Genomic DNA, 19,596 nt, shown 5'->3' on the forward strand with positions numbered 1-19,596 from the left:
CTTTTACGTCTCTTAGTAATCTAGTCTGTATGAATGTCATATGCAAAATATAATCAATATGAATAATGCCGTATAGCTATAGCGTTCACAACCTGTAATCAGTACCTAATCTCATTAAGATTAAGACCAGGTATTAATTATTAATTTTCGTTATAGACTTGTTGACCGTTTTGCCCATAAACTATTGATACTAGAGTGATACTTGCTGTTACGTATGAAACCTAACGTGGTTCCTTTCTAATTCTTTAACGAGGTTTTTGCCTCTCAGAATAAGTGCACTGGGCGTTGGCAAACATGGGTGCAGGAAATTAATAAGACTACTGAGCAACTGTAGTGTAACAAACAAGCGTAGCCTCGTAGGAAATATGTAGATCATGACTGCCACAACTACATCGCAGCTTTTAGTATAACGCTGGATTAGTCAAGTCAACTCAAGTCTGGGGGTCTACTATATTTCTCGAAAGTATGAAACCAGAAATCGATTTAAACACATAATTGTTAACAAACATCGAAATTGTAACCTATAATATAATTGAAAATGTGTATACCAAATAATTGATGCTTCAGATAAAAGAAACATGGTTGCTTGGTGGTAACATGTTGTGTGGTTGCATGGTAACAAGCAATAGGCCTATTGCTTTGCTTTTGTTTTGTATTTATTGATCCCTTTGTAAGTGTGTATACTAATCATGTCACCTTGATAATTCATATCGTATTGCTAAACATATGAGTACGAGCATTCGTAATTCGTTTACGCTTTCACAGCCTGTTCATGCACTGAGATGTATTAAAGCCCTGTGCGAACTAGTGCAGTTATATTCAAGTTTGATATTTATAGTCATTATGAGTTGATCTCATTAGTGTATGTCTATCTCTAGGAAGAACACGCAATGTCGATGTTAGTACAAGATATATGTATTGCAGGTGCATCAATGAGTTCCTGTCCTTCAAATCTAGCTTTAAGACAATCTCAGTTGTCCATATCTTGACAGAAGACGTCTTTTGTTATGTTACGAGAATAGCTTTTATTAAAATCAAAAGTAGCATCTTCAAATTGGGTCAATAAAATGTAGTTCCTTAAGTTTTTATAAAATTTTTGAACCATCCAATTCCAACATCTGCTTTTGCTTTTTTAAAAATGTTTATTGTCAATAATGTTCTCTACCCAAATCCTATTTCTGTCCATGCCAACCTTCTAAAGAGACGTCTTACTAATGTTTTGTGGCCTGAGGACGACTTGCAAGCATTAAACATCACTATTACACCCACTTTAAACTACTTTATACCAACTTTACAATCGAAAAGTAGAGTACTATGTTTTTCATCGTAACCAATAGTAATTTACCTCTGAGCTCTCAAGCATACTGTGTCATTATCTTAAACAATTTCCCGCAATAAATTACAGCTTCTCACTGATCGATCAGTTCCGATCTAGTTACAATGACAACAATCACCTAGTAAATACAATTGTAACAATTTACTGACGTCGTGGAAATAATTTACACATATTCAAGTAGTATGTGCGTGGTTCTTGTAACCGGTGGTACTGTATGACAAGATGTATGGATGTGAATGAAGCAAGGGAAGTTTTAAGGGATCGGATTGAGTGGCGTTCTTCGGTCTATGCCAACCCCTATGGAAAAAAAGATTTTTTGTATGTATGAAGTGTATGTAGTTTGCATTTAGTTCAAAGAACTGTGAACAAAAAGTATTACTGCTGTTTTTGTAATGTCTGATGAGTATAGTTATTAAGAGTTCACGCCTTTTTGAGAACTAGATTTTTTGCTAGTCTTTTGTTTAAGGTTTTGAACTCCGACAGCATAAAACTCTTTGTCTTAATTAATGATAGCCATACATGCAACAATAATTAATGGTCGTCTTAGTAAGTCAAAGTTCTTCGGCCTTTGGTAGATTAAAAAAAATGGTCCTTTAGCCTTTTGTTAATCCGTTCGACCTTATTCAAATAGCAATTTTGTTTTTGGGAAACAGTTGAAAAACTACGTAAATACACACAGTTTTCACGCGGAACTTAGCCATTATAAATTTTTCCATCTGTTATGGGCAAAAAAGTTGTTTTAGGGTCTTTAATGTAAGTAGAGTTGTAAACATTGCATTAACTTGCTAACTGGCCTTGCTATTGCTGATCAGTGAAAGTCACTATCAGTACAACAAGCTGATAAGCGACGTGTTACTTATTCGGTCAAATGGCTTTTTGTTGACACGAGCGATAAGGCTATGAGGGAACTAAAGGTGAGCTTTCTTTTCTATTACAAGTGAATTGTTGTTTGAAGGTGCGGTGTTTGAGGAAAAGTAGCACGTAATGATAGAAACTTAGTTGTATAAAAATATTGACACCTGATAGGCTGATACGATAGTTACCTTTTTGAATAAAAGAAGTTAGTTTGAAGATGGATTTTCTTTAAGTGCGAATTAGATAAAACATGGAGCCCATGTCACTAACGTTAAAGTAGGATAAAGTTCAAAAATGATAACCTGAACCTTTGGAAAGGATTAAATTTTTTGTGTTCTCACACTGCCAGCTTAGCTATATTGTGTGATTCTGATTAGTTTTGCCATTTATAGACCAACAGGAAAATGACATACTTAATTATAAATTAAGATTATTTTTGATCATCGTCCAAGTACTTAACAGATTTCTCTAATTTAAATCCCACAATATACAGCTAGGCACGCATCATTAACATGCGGAAGTAATTTCACAAATCAATTTAATGAAAACATTTTGTATCATCATTGTACGCAACTCTCTTCTATAAGAATGATTCAATCGAGTCTTATGGCGATAGATCATGTTATTCACTCATTCACTCGTTCACTCATTATTGAGGAGGGCCATGCCACCTGTGAAAGTTCCACTCTGATTGATTGCTCACTCGCTGACCACTGTTATACAACATGAAGATTGTACCCACTCAGAACGTATGTGGCTTTTTTATACCGCGATTTTAATCACATTGTGTTCGAGAAGATGCGTGTACCTCATTTATTAACGTAGCTCTTCTATTACGGCCTTTTGAAAAGCCTTTAATAACCACTAATCACTTGCGGATATTATGCGTATTCCTCATTAATAGTAGATTCAATGTTCCTCATGTCAATAACAACCTATAATTTCAAACGTAACCGTCTATTGAGTGCTAGACATTCACTACGATGACTAATATCTATTAGATAAGTAATTCTTATTAACTATAATTTGGTTACTTCCTCATGTAGGTATGCCCCGTTAAAATATTCTGTATCATTAAAACTTACGAACACAAGAAACTTGCACAATTTGTACAAATTCGCAAAAACACGCGCGGCGTTTCTTTCAACAATTCAACCGCGAATTGCAGCTATGTTAGTAACGATACGAAAAAAGTATTGCCAATTAAAGCAGAACGTTACGAAAGTTTCACGTGTGCACATTTAGACGAACGGACAAACGGACCGAAACCTAATTATACAGATTATACATAATTGCGCGCTCGGCTGTCAACCTGAGCCGCCATTTTGGATATTTTGACATATTGAGGTTGTTGGCGGGAAAAATTATAAATAATGAAATTGTTAAAAATACAAATTTTAATCAAATAAAACTTATTCTTTCTGATAACGATGGCTTATGTAAATGCTGAGGTAATGTTTTCGTGTGCCGTATCATAGCAAAACCAATTTCAGTTTCGCAATATTTTTTTTAATGAAATTTTTACATTCCATTACAATATGCACTCTATCTCCATAATATAACAGTCAGATAATAAGTACTTACACCATAAATCATAGTTAACTTTTACTTTTATTTTACTGACTTAACTTTCTTCCGTACTGCATAAATAATCATAACTTGACTAACAAAATAAACGGTCATGATTTGTGTTCACTCGTTATGACATAATAGGGTCTTTGGCCATGTGGCCATGTGCCGTATCAAAACAAAATGTCATAATAGACCTTAAACGGCGTTTATCATAATGAAGTTAATCGTCGGTGTTGCAATGTAAATAATCTTGACAAGTGGTTACAAAATGTCCCTTTTGCTTGTTCCAGGTGAGATTTGAGAGACAATTTTAGTAAAAATGTGTTGCGGCAACGCTGACCAAATAACTTAAGGTGAGTGAAAGAAACAATTATCTATCGCAGCTTATACAAATATTTTATACATATCTTGTCATAAATGTTTGAGCTCAGCATTTTCGTGTTTACGAATCTTTTAATGAGCTGAATCTGAAGAAATATGTGCCGATTTCTATTACGAGTTGTCTAGTTTCTAAACGCAATATCGTTTGATATTAAACGATTTACGAGTGATTATAATGTATTTATACAATTAAGTTTATAAAGACATTGAGAAGGCCACAATTAGGTACGCCGATAATCAATTATCGGGTCTAGGCTACGCGAATTGGGCAGTTAAACAACGTATTTTAAATACATACTTCGCAGATTTTTCTTCATAATTGCTATCTACATGTAAAGAGTAAAAACGTGATGTTATGCTGTATATTCAAACGCGTGACAAAACCATATAATCAAAGATACGATCTCACAAAGAAATTACGCACATATTAACATTACAAAACATTTTTAAGCATTAAAATAATTATAGACTTACGCCCACTAAATTAGTTGCGTGTTGAGACCTATCACCGTGTAATGTCTAAATAACAAAATGGTTGCAGTCAATGAGAAAATGACATAGTAATTACGGAGTTTAGTAACGTCTTGTTCAGTACAATGTTGATGTGTGAGGTCAAGTGTAATGTCGGGTGTGGAGACAGTTTGATTAGTAGCAGCTCTGTATTATCATATTGTACATGTGAAAGTGTGTTGTTGTTTGTTGGTTAACCTGTACAGTCGGTGTTGTGTTAGGTGCCTTGAAAGTATTGTGTGATATTGTTTGGAATAGCAGAATGAAAAGCGAGTGAAATTAATGCAATCATAATATACGATATTAATTAGCCTGTCTGGTACTAAATTTAATGATGATTTGTAATTAACTATAACGATGATAACATTGTTACGGTTAAAACAATCCAGGAAAGCCTAAAATTAGCTCTCTCTAAGCACTTTGCTATTTTTTTTCTGAGTTTTGAAAATTATTTATTTAAAATCTAAAATTTTTAAACTAGAAGCTTTTTTCACAGTAACTTAAGCTTACTTATTATTGAACATAATACTCAATAAACAATTCACACAAACAAACAATTTACTAAGCTTTTCCAGATTTTCAGCGTAATTAACAAAAGTACCAGAAAATCTCGATCTATAAAACAGCGAAAAACGCAAAAATAAATGTAATTACAATAGTGGTAACATAATTAGTGTGCCAAGGACCCGTTTGTTTCATGCATGAGTGTACTGAACAAAGCGTGATACAACACATTATAGCTACGAGTATGTTTCGCTGTAAAGGTGCGGTGTAATTAAACAATGATAATAATGTAATTGATTATGACGTCAATTTTCGCCTTTCAACTGACTGCTGTAAAGGGTTGAGACAACTGTTTGTGTCCCTACTTGATTTTACAGACAATGAAAAAAACATGGACGGTTTTGAGAAAGACCTTTGCCTAACAATATGACAGTATAGGTCCATAACTTATTCTAGCAAGTAGCAAATTGTAGATAAATCAAAGTTATTAAAAGTCACCAAAAGCACTTCAAATCAAACTGTTTTAAAATCATTAAATGCAAAGTGTAACAATGACTGGATTTCCATTTACAAAACTCTACAGCCTGCATTAACAATCACATCAGGATAATTTCTTTATTTTCCCCGTGTGATCCCTATTTTAGATATGAGGTCATTCAGGAGGTAGTACGTTTGATAAATAATAATGATAACCCTGGTACTACCATAATTCATAGAATATTACTAAAGTCAACAAGGTAACTCATATACTGTTTCATTTGCCTACGTCGTGATTTGAAGCGTCCATTCGTGATATTTCCTCGATAAAAAAGAACAGCTTTATGAAAATTATGAACAGCTCATATCCCCGGTTTTTGAGGTACATTTAACGGTAGTTTATTTATTTATTAGCGTTTAAGCTTATGTAAAAATGACTGTTTGAATAAATAAACTACCGCTAAATGTACCTCAGAAACCGGGGGTTAGTGGCGAGTATAGCATTTTACTTACTGTGGAGTAAAATTGTATGTACATAGCTTTACAGGTGTAGATGAGCGGTCTTGACCCGTATTGACTTGTCGACGTATGTCGCGTGGGCCACCATTAACTTGTAACTATGGAAAACTAATTCTATTGTCTGATGCCGCCGACAACCCACTTAGTATCTTCTTTAAATACTGGTATTTTGTTTAAAACTTGTTATTTTATCCATTTAAGGCGACATGATCTGTGGGCACTTAGAGTTGGGAAGAAGGATGTCGTTAACATTACCGATTAAGGTTATATAAAGTATGTATGTAAATAATAGTAGACTATTAAATGCTAATCATGTGTAGTGCATAGTCAAAGCGTAGTTATTTTTAAAACTTAATGCATACAAGATTCTCGTGACTTAAGGCTTTATCTAACAGACAAACTGAAACCCAATCTTTCAACTATTGGCAACTAAAATGAATTTTACACTATTGTTACTTGTCATGGACACCCACCGGCAGTAATAATTCTAAAATTGACAATGACAATACAATTCTGTAACCAGAGTACGTAGTTTAACAGCTACGATTACAACAATCTTTGTACCGTGAAGTAGGTCTATTCGGTAACAACTGAGCTAATTGAGAAGTATTACTTACAATTATGTCACGTTTTAAAACTATATCGATAACTATTGTATAACGGCACAATTATGAAAATGCGAACGGTAAACAATTTTATATGCGTGAGAAGTAGGTCTATTGGTCAATACTTGTGCAGAATTTAATAAGCCCATTTGGCGGTTATACGTTTTAGGTTAATAACTTTTGGTTAAGAAAAATGTATTGCGGGTAGAACTAATTTGGCTTTAACTATCTTGAGGCATAGAACATTATAAATATAAAAATATGGTTTGAACGATCACGTAACAAAATGACCCATTATACCATGGCGTTTGTTAGATAACATCAGTTTCAGGTCGATAACCACAAAATGATTGTCAAAGCAAGGTCATAGATCCAAATATCGAGATTAATACGACCAAAACAAAAATATTACGTAGCAAAAACACCTTTAGAATTACAGACTGAATGATAAATGATTATGAAACTTAAGCTATTGAACCACCAGGATGGGTCTTAATAGAGTTCCATATAAGCCTCGCTCCTTATACGGTAGGTTGATATCATCTGGTATAAATAGCGTAAGTCTGCCTGTTATTAAATGTCGCAATTAGCTTAGAAATATTTGTAGGCACTGTTTTATGATTGCTCAAGTAATTATGGTGGTATGAAAGTTCAATATACAAGTGAGGATGGTATAATAGAATGTTCATAATATTAGGTTATTCGGAAAAGCATTTCAACTTTTTTTTTGTGAAAATAAAAGCCAGCTTCAAGCCAATATTAATGTCTGGAGAACAATAAGTATTTTTCTGCGATCAAACGTGTTTCAATTTGATCGAAGTTTAAATTTCGATGAAAAGTATTCAAGCAGAAGTAACTTGCGTTAAGTTAGTACAGAAAGTATTAATAAATTTAAACCCATTAATGTCCCACTGCTGGGCAACGGTCTCCTCCCGTAATGAGGGTGGCCTTGAGTCCAACACGCTTTGCAAGTGCGGACAGAAAGTATTACACAAAATATATTTTGTCCAACTAAACAGTATCCCAAATATTCTTACTCACTAAAATATGAATAATTTAGACACTGAATTAATGCGAACAATAAACAAAACTATAGACAGACTGGCATTAATATTACAAGATAATAAAACGTAGTAACAGTGTGTAGGCGACGTGTTTTGAGCCTTTGCTATTTATGTCTAGCGTTAGGACCGAGTGAATCATTTCAAATCCACTTTAAGATCGCAGACTATATTATATGAATTTATTAAATTGTATAGAGGTCATGTTTGTAATCGATATTAAAACTTAACGTGGTGGCCTGTTTAGTGTGTATTACTATACTGACATGGGGGTATCATATGTATGTAGAGTAAATGTTGAATTTGTTTATTCAGTTTGTGGATCCATACATTATATTATAACTCTGCATATCTGTTGAGTCGTAGAAGCTATGTTGTTGTTCCGATTTGAACAGGATTCTCAATCTATAACTTATGCTTAAACCATGAAAGAATATTGATTACCTTTACGAAAATATCCAAGCGGGGCCGGGGGCAAAACATTATATTCAATAGCGATATTTACTTATTTCAATAAAAACCCTTGTTTACGCAACATCAAATGATTAAATTGAATAGTGCATCTACTCTAAAGTTGTTCATGTAGTACGAGGTCTACCCATTTATATTATCGTCAATGGCTTTCGGCACGAAGGTAATGCAATTTTTCCTATTGAAATATTACATACAACGATTAAATCTCCATAATCCGCTAGTTTTATACACATTTTCTTGCCCAATCGCATGTTAAATGTCAATCGTGAACATAACGCACTCGTACAACCTTTACCCGATAATTGGACGCAGCCACTTCAACGTTTTACTTGAAAACTTAATTGATTGCAAGATTCTATGATATCAACGGATTCAAGTTATTTTAGACTTTAATATGCTTATTTAAAGAGGAGATCCTTGACCCTAAAATCAATTGTGAATATCTCAACATCTGCCAATTTTATAATATAAAATGTTTTGAAGACATTCATAAGAATTTCCATATAATATTTGGCTTCTAATCTGATATGCGAAGATAACATTGAAAGGACGTAGCCTATATGGTTAAATGGACTAATGGAACGTAGGAACACAGCCCACTAACAATTTTCACTTGAACAATCCCTAAATCTACACAGCCAAGTAACGGCATCATTAAGTTAGATTCCACACCAAAATAAGCCTAACCAACGCGATACGTTTGATCTTAGTCACGCAACAGACGCGACCAAACATGGAAGCCGGTGGTAAGGAACTATAAAGATTAAAGTTAAGCTAAATTAGTAGAGGCATTACATCCCAGTGGAAGATATGATCGTGCCTGCAGCTTCGTGGGTGTACTGGCCGATTGAACGGCAGATAAACGCAGGACTCCCTCAGGGCACTGTGTAAAGTCACATTTTGTTCTTCTTGATCCTTTTCTGAGAATTATTTATTGATACACGTACCTTGTAATTTTGTATCATAAGACTACATAAATTATATGACATAGTTGTCGAACTCAGACATATTATAAAAACATAATTTGGTCGCGTGAACCAAATTCTATTAACTGGCGCCATACCTATTTCTCAGACAGTTGTAAATAATTTTGCAATAGCTAACTAGAGTAACATTCTAAAGACACCATAACAAAAATTGGAAAGCGATACGTGCCTGAATAGTAGCCAGGAATGGTGATGTTGAGTCGTGTGCCATGGGCGATGAAAGCGACCGCTGTCCCAGATGCATTGTTGTACTCCTATTTAATTCTATTAAGTATGCAATAGACGACAATTATGGTGTTCTGTATGGTCAAACTATGTTATTAGATTACCTTTTCTGTTCGACACGTTGATTGAATGCTAAACATTATTGATTGGTGTACGATTAGAAATTGATAGGACCTTTTCGACCGTGTATTGTGAAATTGATAATGTCATTGCTTGTGTTGTGTGATTCAAGTCCTATTGTTTTTAAAGGGCTAGCCGGATATTCCATTGAATGAGTGTCTATTGTAATTTATACTGTAATTATTTATGTAACAACAATGTGTGGCTGCTTCCGACGCGCTTGTATACTAACCTTCTTTGGAATAACTTAATTGTAATTATACTTAATACATGATATTCTATGTTGTTTCCAAGTAAGCCGGAAATATTTTCATATTACGCAGCATATTTTTGAGGAAGCAAATATTAAAGAGTTTGCTTTCAAGGCTCTTGATGTTTAAAGATTTAATGTTTTCTTACATAATGCGACTGTAATTTCTGTTCAAATATTACGCTGGTGTTTGTGAACCTCGGTGACTATTTGCTTCCTTTTTGCTGACGGCTTTCTTTGTTATTTTCGCAGCAAGAAATGCGTTGGTTATCTGATATTTACATGAAATGAGATTCTTTGCTTTGGGAACACAGAGATTTTTCATCCTCACGGTTGTGCGACCGCAGCTGTCCTCGCATGACGACCACCGTGAGAATATTACACACTTCCTGGATAAAGAAATCAATTTGCTTCTACAAGAACACCGTGGCGAATCGTACACTAATACTAATAGAAAACATGGGCAAAAACGCCATCATTGTGCACACAGGTGCTTGTATGAAATATGCGCAATCGATTATAGGCTGTATTGTAGTGTAATAGTGGTTATAATGACGTTTATATTTTTGAGAGATGGGACAATTGGTGGTACTTTCATGTTTTTATCTGCTGTACTCGGTCAAGGCTCGTTGACGAGGTCGGTAGCGTCTGCTGCCTATTGTTGGGGATCTGGTCGTGATCGGCGATGCATGGAGAGGAACTGAATAGGCTCTATTCATCTGTTATGAGAAATGAAGCATTCGCGTCGCTGTGAACTAAGAGCTGTCAGCGAGGAATGGCAATGGAAACACAATTAATAGCGTTTGTTGATGTTATATATTCTTTTGTGTATGTTGATGTGAAACTCTGTACACTTTAATTAGAATCTTTTGTATGAATATTTCTCTTCAGATCAGATTCTTTATGCAAAACTTTGTGGTTTTTGTCTGTTTTTCTATCGATACACAAGATATGCATCGTTCACGACGCGAAGGTATACTGCAGTCACATGAACTACCATTACACTCCCACCTTTTATTAAATCATCAACATTACGATATAAATCACTTCAGATATCAGCAGTCAAAACAAATTAACGTCTCATTACTCGTTTGCTCTATGAGTTAGCATATTCATATGAGCATGACTATCACTTAGGTGAACGACTTAGGTAATAGCCGAGACCTATGTATCTAGGTCTCTTTAGGTGCGGGCTTTAAGTCTTACGAAATACACGTGTGTTTCAGTAGACAACGTGTGTATATCATAAATCATAGGTGGTAAAACATTTATTTTGTTTTGACATGTTGACCGACATTTGAAACTGACCTAATCGATCGATTTATAGTTGCTTCCTTGTTTTGTTAATGAAATTGAAAGGAAGCCTCTTTTTAGATTGTTTTTAGTTTATTTCTAAATCATATTTATTGCAATTCTGTGTGCAATTACGTAATGGTGCATCCAAACTGAAACATTAACACCAAAGAACACGGCACTTGTTTTTGTTGTTCCACAAAAAGTAATAAGTATAAGGGCACCATATACTTGAATTTTAAGACTCAATCTATGTTCGAATGTATAAAATAAATCATAATCTTAAAGAAAAAAAAAAATTTACAGCGGCTGTTAAGCTACTGTTACACAGGGCATTGCATTTTCTCGGAAAAAGCACGTAAAAAAATGCTTCTTACTTTACACAGTTTTAAGGTCTTTCACCTTTACAAAAAGGTTTGTCGTAGGACATTACCCCGAAGTATTAACTCTGTTGACTATAGAAGTTAGTGTTTACGTTTTCTATTACCGTTTGCACAGTTATGTCGTGGGTTGCATAAATCATTGGCGATGACGTGTCATTATTTACACCTATCGATTGAAACCCCTTCATATTCTTGTGAATCATCCGTAATGGTGTAACTCAATGGTGTCATTGTTGGTCCAAGTTAGAAGAGAATGAGAGCTTTCGAACTAAATTTGCTAAGCACGTTGCAGAAATCTATCTTTAATGTATTATATTGTGACTTGAAATCGAAAATACTGCGGGTTGTATCCAGATTTGGTGTAAGAGTCATGTAAAGGTACTTTTATTCAGCCATAAAGATCAGCTAGAGTTTTACAAAACATTATTTATGATGCGATTGCCAATGTTCCGACATCACGAGAAGTCCAGCATCATACTAAACGCATAATCTAAAAGGAAATTTTACTCTAAACCTAGAATAAAATCGGACTGATTAACTGTTTAGATCTCTTTCTCTAATATTTCGTATTAATCGCTAATCTCTAACCGTTTGTGCCACAGCATGATTTGAATAAGTATTGTTTAAGCGCGAAAGGTGGCTGCATTGTGTTAGCACAATGATACCATCTAAACTCAGCCTTTTGATCTGTCAACCGACAGGTTACACTTTGCACTTGCTTACGAAATACAAACCTTCATATTTATTGAATTATTTTAGTCTCTGAGTCCGTACCTGAAAAAATAAAACGTTTTAAAACATTGGCTTAAAACCTTACTATCATGTCGTATACTCAGTGAAATGAAAATTAATTAAGATTCAAGCCAACCCTACATTTTTTGTCATCTTTACTAATGATTTTACTAGCAAGCTTCCAAAAAAATACAATCATTGAAATTTTATCCTTCCTAGCTTAGCTCAAAGGCTTGTATTAGTAGTGAGTCCAGAAGGTAATAGAGAGCATACGAAACCAAAACATATCGAAGTTTCAATCATTTACATGTTAACCGTTGGGCTACCGTTTCTTTGCTAATATTACTGGGTACTTATTATATAATTCACTGAGAATTCTCATGTTTCAAACAATAGGGATGTACATTGTACAGTTTTGTATTACGGCTGTTCAAGTTAATTAGATTTTAGGAGAGTTGTAACGTTACTGAGTACAACAATGTGTTATACATCTTTATATGAAGTTCTTTCCTACTAATATCATAAATATTAATTACATTTTTAATTATATGACTGAAAGCTTCTCAGGTAGCTGGAGGCAATCGCCCGTCTAATTTCGAAAACTCTTAGTTAATTTTTAGACTTTAATCTAAATGATCTTTATTCAAAATCTTAATGACCCGCAAATCAGTAGGCCTCATTCCGTCAAATTATTGCTTGACTAGATGCACTACACACGTGCATAAATAAATAATCTTGGAGATAGTTACATATATGTGAAAAAAGACACAAAATATGTGGTTGGTGGCAGAGAGTTGTTAATCAGTATGACATACGTTTGTCCTACTTAAAACAAATGACTATATTACATTATATGATCGTATAACAGTTTATAGTACTGTGTAACTTTACACCTGCTACTAGGAACATAATACTAATGTATTATCATTTTGTTTCAGGTAAACGAGAGCAGTGTGTTTCATAACGTTATATAACTTAGAAACTGACGCTAATGAAAGTAAGAGATCATAGTTACTGTACAAAGTATCAATTGTTGCATCTTTAGCGAATTTAATTCATTCATTCATTTATTGATAAAATATAAGTAATACTTATATTAAAATATAAGTAATACTTATATTACGAATGTTTCGAAACATATAATACAGAAATTTTGTGTTATTTCCCAAATTTTTGAAGACTTCTTTCATTGAGACTTATCCCTAAAACTTCTCGTTTTTTGTTGGAGAAATCAACCAGTTTATTAAGTCAACATCTAAGTTGAAAATGTCCATTTCCCAATGCTTTCCGAGGTTTGCTGCATCTAACATTTTATTGTGATTTTAATGACAATTTGCACTCACCAAGTTTCTGTTGCAAATGTTAGAACAGTAAATTTAGCCACACCTGCAGCATTTCAATCATAAAAAGACACGTTAAAGTCTTAATAGACTTCTTAATTAGTAACTTTCATACAATAAACTTCTGATTGCATGAACAATCAATTACAAGGAACATTGAAATCCTGTATAACATTCCTGACATACCGTTAGCTATATCTAGAGCAACAACAAGTTTTTGAAACCCCATGGACACCATAGAAGCAACCTAACAAGCACTCAATCAAACCATGAAATGAATAGCTGTACATCAGCAATCAAATCAATTTGAACGATCAAATTGAAAGACGCCGCTATATCGAACGACACAAATTTTGCGCGGGTCAGCTAATTGCTAGTTTTTTGCTGTGTTATATAAGAGTAGTAAATATGATTGATGAACAATGATTTGTCACTTTTTTTATTGAAGACAACTCAATTAGAGATAACTGGAATTGTTACAGTTACACGTGGAGAAGTGTTTAATTAGGTAAATTTTGTCTAACGTTATTTTAATTATACAAAATCGTCTACTTGATCTGAGAGAGTAGGTAGCTTACAATAGGAATTCTATATAATAGAAGTCTAGGCAGCAGTTTTTCAAGAAACCAAGTTTAATATCTTGGATTTTTTAGAATAGATGGTACTGAGAGATTTTTAGCTCTTGTAATAATAAAGTTCATACAGAAGTAAGTGCAAATGTATTTATGATTATTTTCTTAATGTCATTTGCTAGAAATTTATCAGTTACATTGTCGATATCTTGACATTTATCACAATACGTACAAGTATCTACTACTAACCAATGATACCTATGTTTGTCATGTAATACTTTAACAAAAAGGTCAACTTTCTTCTCTAAGCATTAAGGATGTTCTATGAGTGCTTATGTAAAGTAAATGAGTAGTGTCAGTTTTGAGGAGTGCCAGCTTTGATTGACTCGATTGCTTAATATTTACTGTTTATTTGTGGTTTAAGGTTATTACTAAATGTTATTATCTTAATTCTTTAGTTATATTTTTGGGTGTTCAGTGTTTAGTAAAATAAACAGTGTTAGTAGTTGCCGGACACTGCTTGTACTTGTCTATTTAATAAGAGCATGACTTTCTGTTTCCGATTTAGATTCTAATATTTTCGTAGCTATTTTTTATGATCCAATCCTTTTTGCTTCCCTCGTATGTTGTCTTATACCATAGGCTTAATTTTTCTCTGATTATGGGAAAAGATAAGAGCCCTTTGGTGGGACAGTAAAGTGTTTTAACTATTTGCACATCAGCGCTGCTAATAATCTGTGATATTTAAATATCAATGTAATCAGCCTTTATATTGACTATTAATTTTACTCCTCTGATTAATATTTCCTTGTTTTCTCCTATCGTTTATAATAATAGTGCCCTTTCGCTAAAGCATACATAGTCACTTTCACTGGTAATATAAAGCAGCGATAACTTATTGGCTATCATACATAATTGTTCGGCGTAAAACTTTACTGTTTCATTTTATAACCATCGCGGTTAATTAAGGTAGATGTGAGAAATAGTTAAATATAAATTATGATTCTACTGCAGTAGAACATATAGTATACTCATCGGAAAGCAGATAATATTTTGTAATTGAAGTGTATATGTACATAATACCCAAAGCCTCTGCTTGTTTTTTTTAAATTCTTGTAACTTACATTATTAACCGTGATAGTTACCAACAGTTATCTCTATAATTTTTTGAGATAGTTATAGGCAAAAAGGATGAATCTATATCTTTGAAGTAACAATCTGAATCTCTACTCAAAAAGTCCTTTTTTACACTTTCCTCTGTTATATTTCGCACATTCGTAAATTGTACGATACTGAACAGCTTTGTCCTTTTAAAGTTAATTTTCTTGACAACGTATGTTCAATGTAATTAGTCATTACACACACGGTATCCACATATCATTTTTAAATAAATTTTAAAGCGATATTAAGAACTGATGCAGCAACGTCAATAAAGTTTGTTAGCTTATGAAACATGCAATTACATCTAGTGGTCATATAAACACGCTAAACCTAAATTACGAGTATGTACTTTACTAGGTAATCTTACAAGATAAACACCTGGTGTATTAACGGATATTGCGATTACAAAACTAAAAGATATCTCATGATAATTTAAACTAGTTTTTTTTCGTACCGACGATACACAAAAATTACTAGAAGATTTTTAACACCTGATTTCCCCACTGCTGGGCAAGAGTCTCATCCCAAGCGACGAAAGGCTAAGGCCTTGAGTCCACCACGCTAGCCAAGTGCTGGTTGGGGACATTAAGGAATGCGTTTATCAGGCATGCAAGTTTTCACTATGATACGTATTTTCTTTCAACATTGATATTTTCTTAGAGTTTTACTATTACAAAAGCTTACAGACTGGCTTAATACAGCGATAAGTTGGTTCCAAAATGGTTAACCACTATTGGAGATATATGCAAATGACGATCACATAGACCGGCTATAAGATTATGCACTAACTTTATGTCCATATAAGAAGCCTAGATCTAAAAGCATTGAAAGCATCTAAATTTACAGGCTGATTGTAGTCAAATGACGGTAGTATGAATTTCAAAAGCCACTATTTTACATATCTTTCTCACAAACAGTGACTATGCACTGTTTCAATGCAAATGTTCTCATTGACACTCACTGACTAGTGTATTGACTTAGCTTCTAGGAAATTGTAGGTGTTACGTCATTATTCATAGGGATGATGAAAATCTATAAACGATCCAACATTGTAACAGAAAATTTGTTTACTGAAGTTTACATATTTGTTTAGTTTTTTACCCAACTAAATAAATATCTAGATTTCTTATTTCACGGTTTTGTGATGTAATAAATGATTACTCTGTTAATCAAATTTAGTACATAATGAAAATAAACATAATTAATTGTATGCTATATCAAATACTTAGCTACAAAATTGTTGCAATATGGATTTGTGATCACTTCTTGATTGAGTGCTAATTCAACATTTACACTCGGTTGCTAAGTACGTTTAGCGGTAGTTTATCTATATTATTTAACAGCGTTTTTTACATGAGTTTAAACGCCACGGAATAGATAAACAACCGCTAAATGTACCTCAGAAACCGGGTGCTAGTCTTTTAGTTTAAGTACTAACAAGTTCATTGTCTCGCTTATAAGAATGAATAAAATATCTATTCACGGCACAGCTCTAGACCACACAACACTAATGTGATTCACCTGAATCATGGAACTATTCCTTTACTAATTCCACACTAGAATGCTTTCCACTAAACCATTAAGTAAAGCCGATGCTTAAGCTTTAAGTATAATTAAACGAAACAAATCGTGATACTATCATGTTAATGAAAAGTTTAAACGCGACTTGAAATACGTGATTCAAAAGAGAATTAGGGACTGTTTTATGGTTGATTGTGTGAAAGAGTATACGAGAAAGAAAGGGCTGAAGACAGAGTTGACAGGTAAAAGAGATGAGTGGAAGTAGAAAACACGTTCTGTCGACCAATGGTATTGGTTATTTTAGTAGCCGGATCGGTGATATCACAAACACACGGTAATATCAGTCGTGCGTACCCCTATTAGTATCAAAGGAATATGATGGAACGGAATGGTTTAGTAACTAGCCAACTAATAGCCGTTTGATTGACTGGATCAAACATTATTCTAAATAATACCTGTCTTTTTTATGGAATGTAAAGACATCACAAAAAGCTTATGTGAAGAATGTTTCGATAGTCGAAAAAAACTCAATGTTGTTAGTAAATCGTTAACGCCTTGTATTACTTTAGCTTTCAAGTAAATGTTAATAGGTTTTTATTTAATTATCTCGTTAAAAGGGTGTGGAAGGACATGTCTGTGTTAAATGTCGGAAAGCTTGTTAAAGTTTCGTTAGATTGTCACGATTTTGTATTAGCAATAAAAATGCATTAAGTTGTTGTGATTTCGAAATTTTAACTTTTTGAAACCTTTCAATGAGTTTTCAACAGAAATTAGATTTAATGGAATCCAAACTTTTTAAACATATTATATTTTATAGGGTTCTATGATACAGTCTTTGAAGAAATTAGAAAGTCTACTCGCACTTGGCTAGCGTGGTGAACTCAATGCCTTACACCTCCTTCGATTCGGGAGGAGACCCTAGCCCAGCAGCGGGACAGTAATGGATTATCTAAAAAAAACTGTAATAAACCGTCATTAAATTACTTAGACCAACACATACCTTAATATACATCAAAAGTGTATGTCCTACTGTCAAACATAAACAAATCAATTTCTATTACAAACTCAAACGTCAAATGCAACAGGAAGAGCTCATAAATAACCATAACGTTTTTATAAAACAGTCATTCACAGTCGACACCCACCTACAGGCCTAATTCTAAGAAAGCCGGCCGACACTGTGTTGAATAACAATATGAACGAAAGTGTCTCGCCGGAAACCACCGGTGAAAATCATGTACTACTGATAAACGTATACTTCTATTGTGTAATAGTTTGAATATTATTAAAGAGTTTTGAATGCTATGGTGTTATTGAATTGGAAGCCGGTTTCTGTTGTATTTTAGCACCGTCTTTTTGGTAAAACAATTTGTTTTGAATCAATACATTTGATGTTCTGAGAAAGAGAGAGAGATATTAACTGCCGATATCTTTTAAATAATATTTTAAATAATTTTAAATAAAGTTTGGATAATATGATGGGACGACGAAAAATTTATCCTAAAAGTAAAAAGATATTTAAGTTTAAAATATAGCTATTAGAATTGAACAGTAAAGTTAGAAAGACATCCTTAGATTATTTCAAAGTACTTTTTTTCGCATACTTAAAACGCAATGTCTTATTTCGAAACAAAATAACATTGGCTACAAATAAAACGATCTTCTTTAAGTTAACGTGCAATAAAACAATTACAAAACGACTTTCTGTACTACCGCCAAACCGTTCCTTAATCGTATGCTCTCTTAACCACGAATCCACGTTGTAATCTTGCATAATGAATTAATTACCCCACATATACGGTCATAAGCCCTTATTTGTACAATAACACGTTTAATTGTTTCTACTACTGTTTGTAGGTTAGTTTTTTCTATAACCGAATGAAATATACACACGGCTGAATAGACACCTGAATAATGTATGAACTTATAAAATATAGCTGTTCCTTTTGTATTTGAATATGAACTACTTTGGAAGTCACGATGTAGGGAAATTGTTCTGCTAGATAAATTTGGCGTATCTAGTATGTAGTGACAGGCTACAGTCTAACATGTTCGCGGTAATTATGTTATGTCGGTTTCCCTGTCATGCTCAGTGGAAACACGAAAGTAATTTTGTCTGATTACAGTATTAAGTAGTAGTTTTATAATGAATTTATAGGAACTTATTGAGCGTCTTTCTTTCCACAGTATTCTTATGAAAAATTGTTACATTAGTGCCTTTTAAAACAAGCTTTATTTTAATGCTAACTCTGTTCTTGTACCATAGACAAATATTAGGCGACACTTTACGGCTACATTACAGCCAAAACAAATATAATTTTAATACTATTTATAGTTTGCTACTTGTCTAAAACCTTCACAATAATATATTTAGTCCACTACCTTTTGTTGTACTAAAGTAAAGCGATCCGTTACCGCGGTTGCGAATCAAACCTGTTGTGGTCCGATCAACTTTCATAGTGGGACATGAGAACATGTTTTGAGACAATTTTGTGTAATATAGGCTTCCATCAGTCTCTCTGTATCCATGCAACCGCAAATGTCGACAGCGTATTGCTTGTTTTATGAAGCATTATTGAAATGATGAAAGCTTTAATAGTGCATGTAAGGTATACTTTTAAGCACTTATGTTCTGTAATCGGCAGGTTGTAGTATAAATATTGTCTTCTTAATACACATCATGGATAAAAATAGAAATTGCAATTTGCTATCCCTATAA

At 33.6% G+C, this 19,596-nt stretch overlaps 1 protein-coding gene across 3 annotated transcripts in view; it reads left to right on the top strand.

The window, feature by feature from the left end:
• The window catches only part of LOC142976122 (uncharacterized), a 145,660-nt gene that overhangs the window by 70,769 nt on the left and 55,295 nt on the right, over window positions 1-19,596 (top strand). The window contains exon 2 of one of the 3 annotated variants that reach the window (XM_076119359.1): window positions 4,054-4,116. The exons of the other annotated variants lie outside the window; for them this stretch is intronic. The gene's annotated coding sequence lies outside the window, so the exon portion shown is untranslated. The remainder of the gene's footprint in view (window positions 1-4,053; window positions 4,117-19,596) is intronic. 3 annotated transcript variants of the gene reach the window in all.

Source organism: Anticarsia gemmatalis, chromosome 10 (genome assembly GCF_050436995.1).
Source record: "Anticarsia gemmatalis isolate Benzon Research Colony breed Stoneville strain chromosome 10, ilAntGemm2 primary, whole genome shotgun sequence".
Lineage (NCBI taxonomy): Eukaryota > Metazoa > Arthropoda > Insecta > Lepidoptera > Erebidae > Anticarsia > Anticarsia gemmatalis.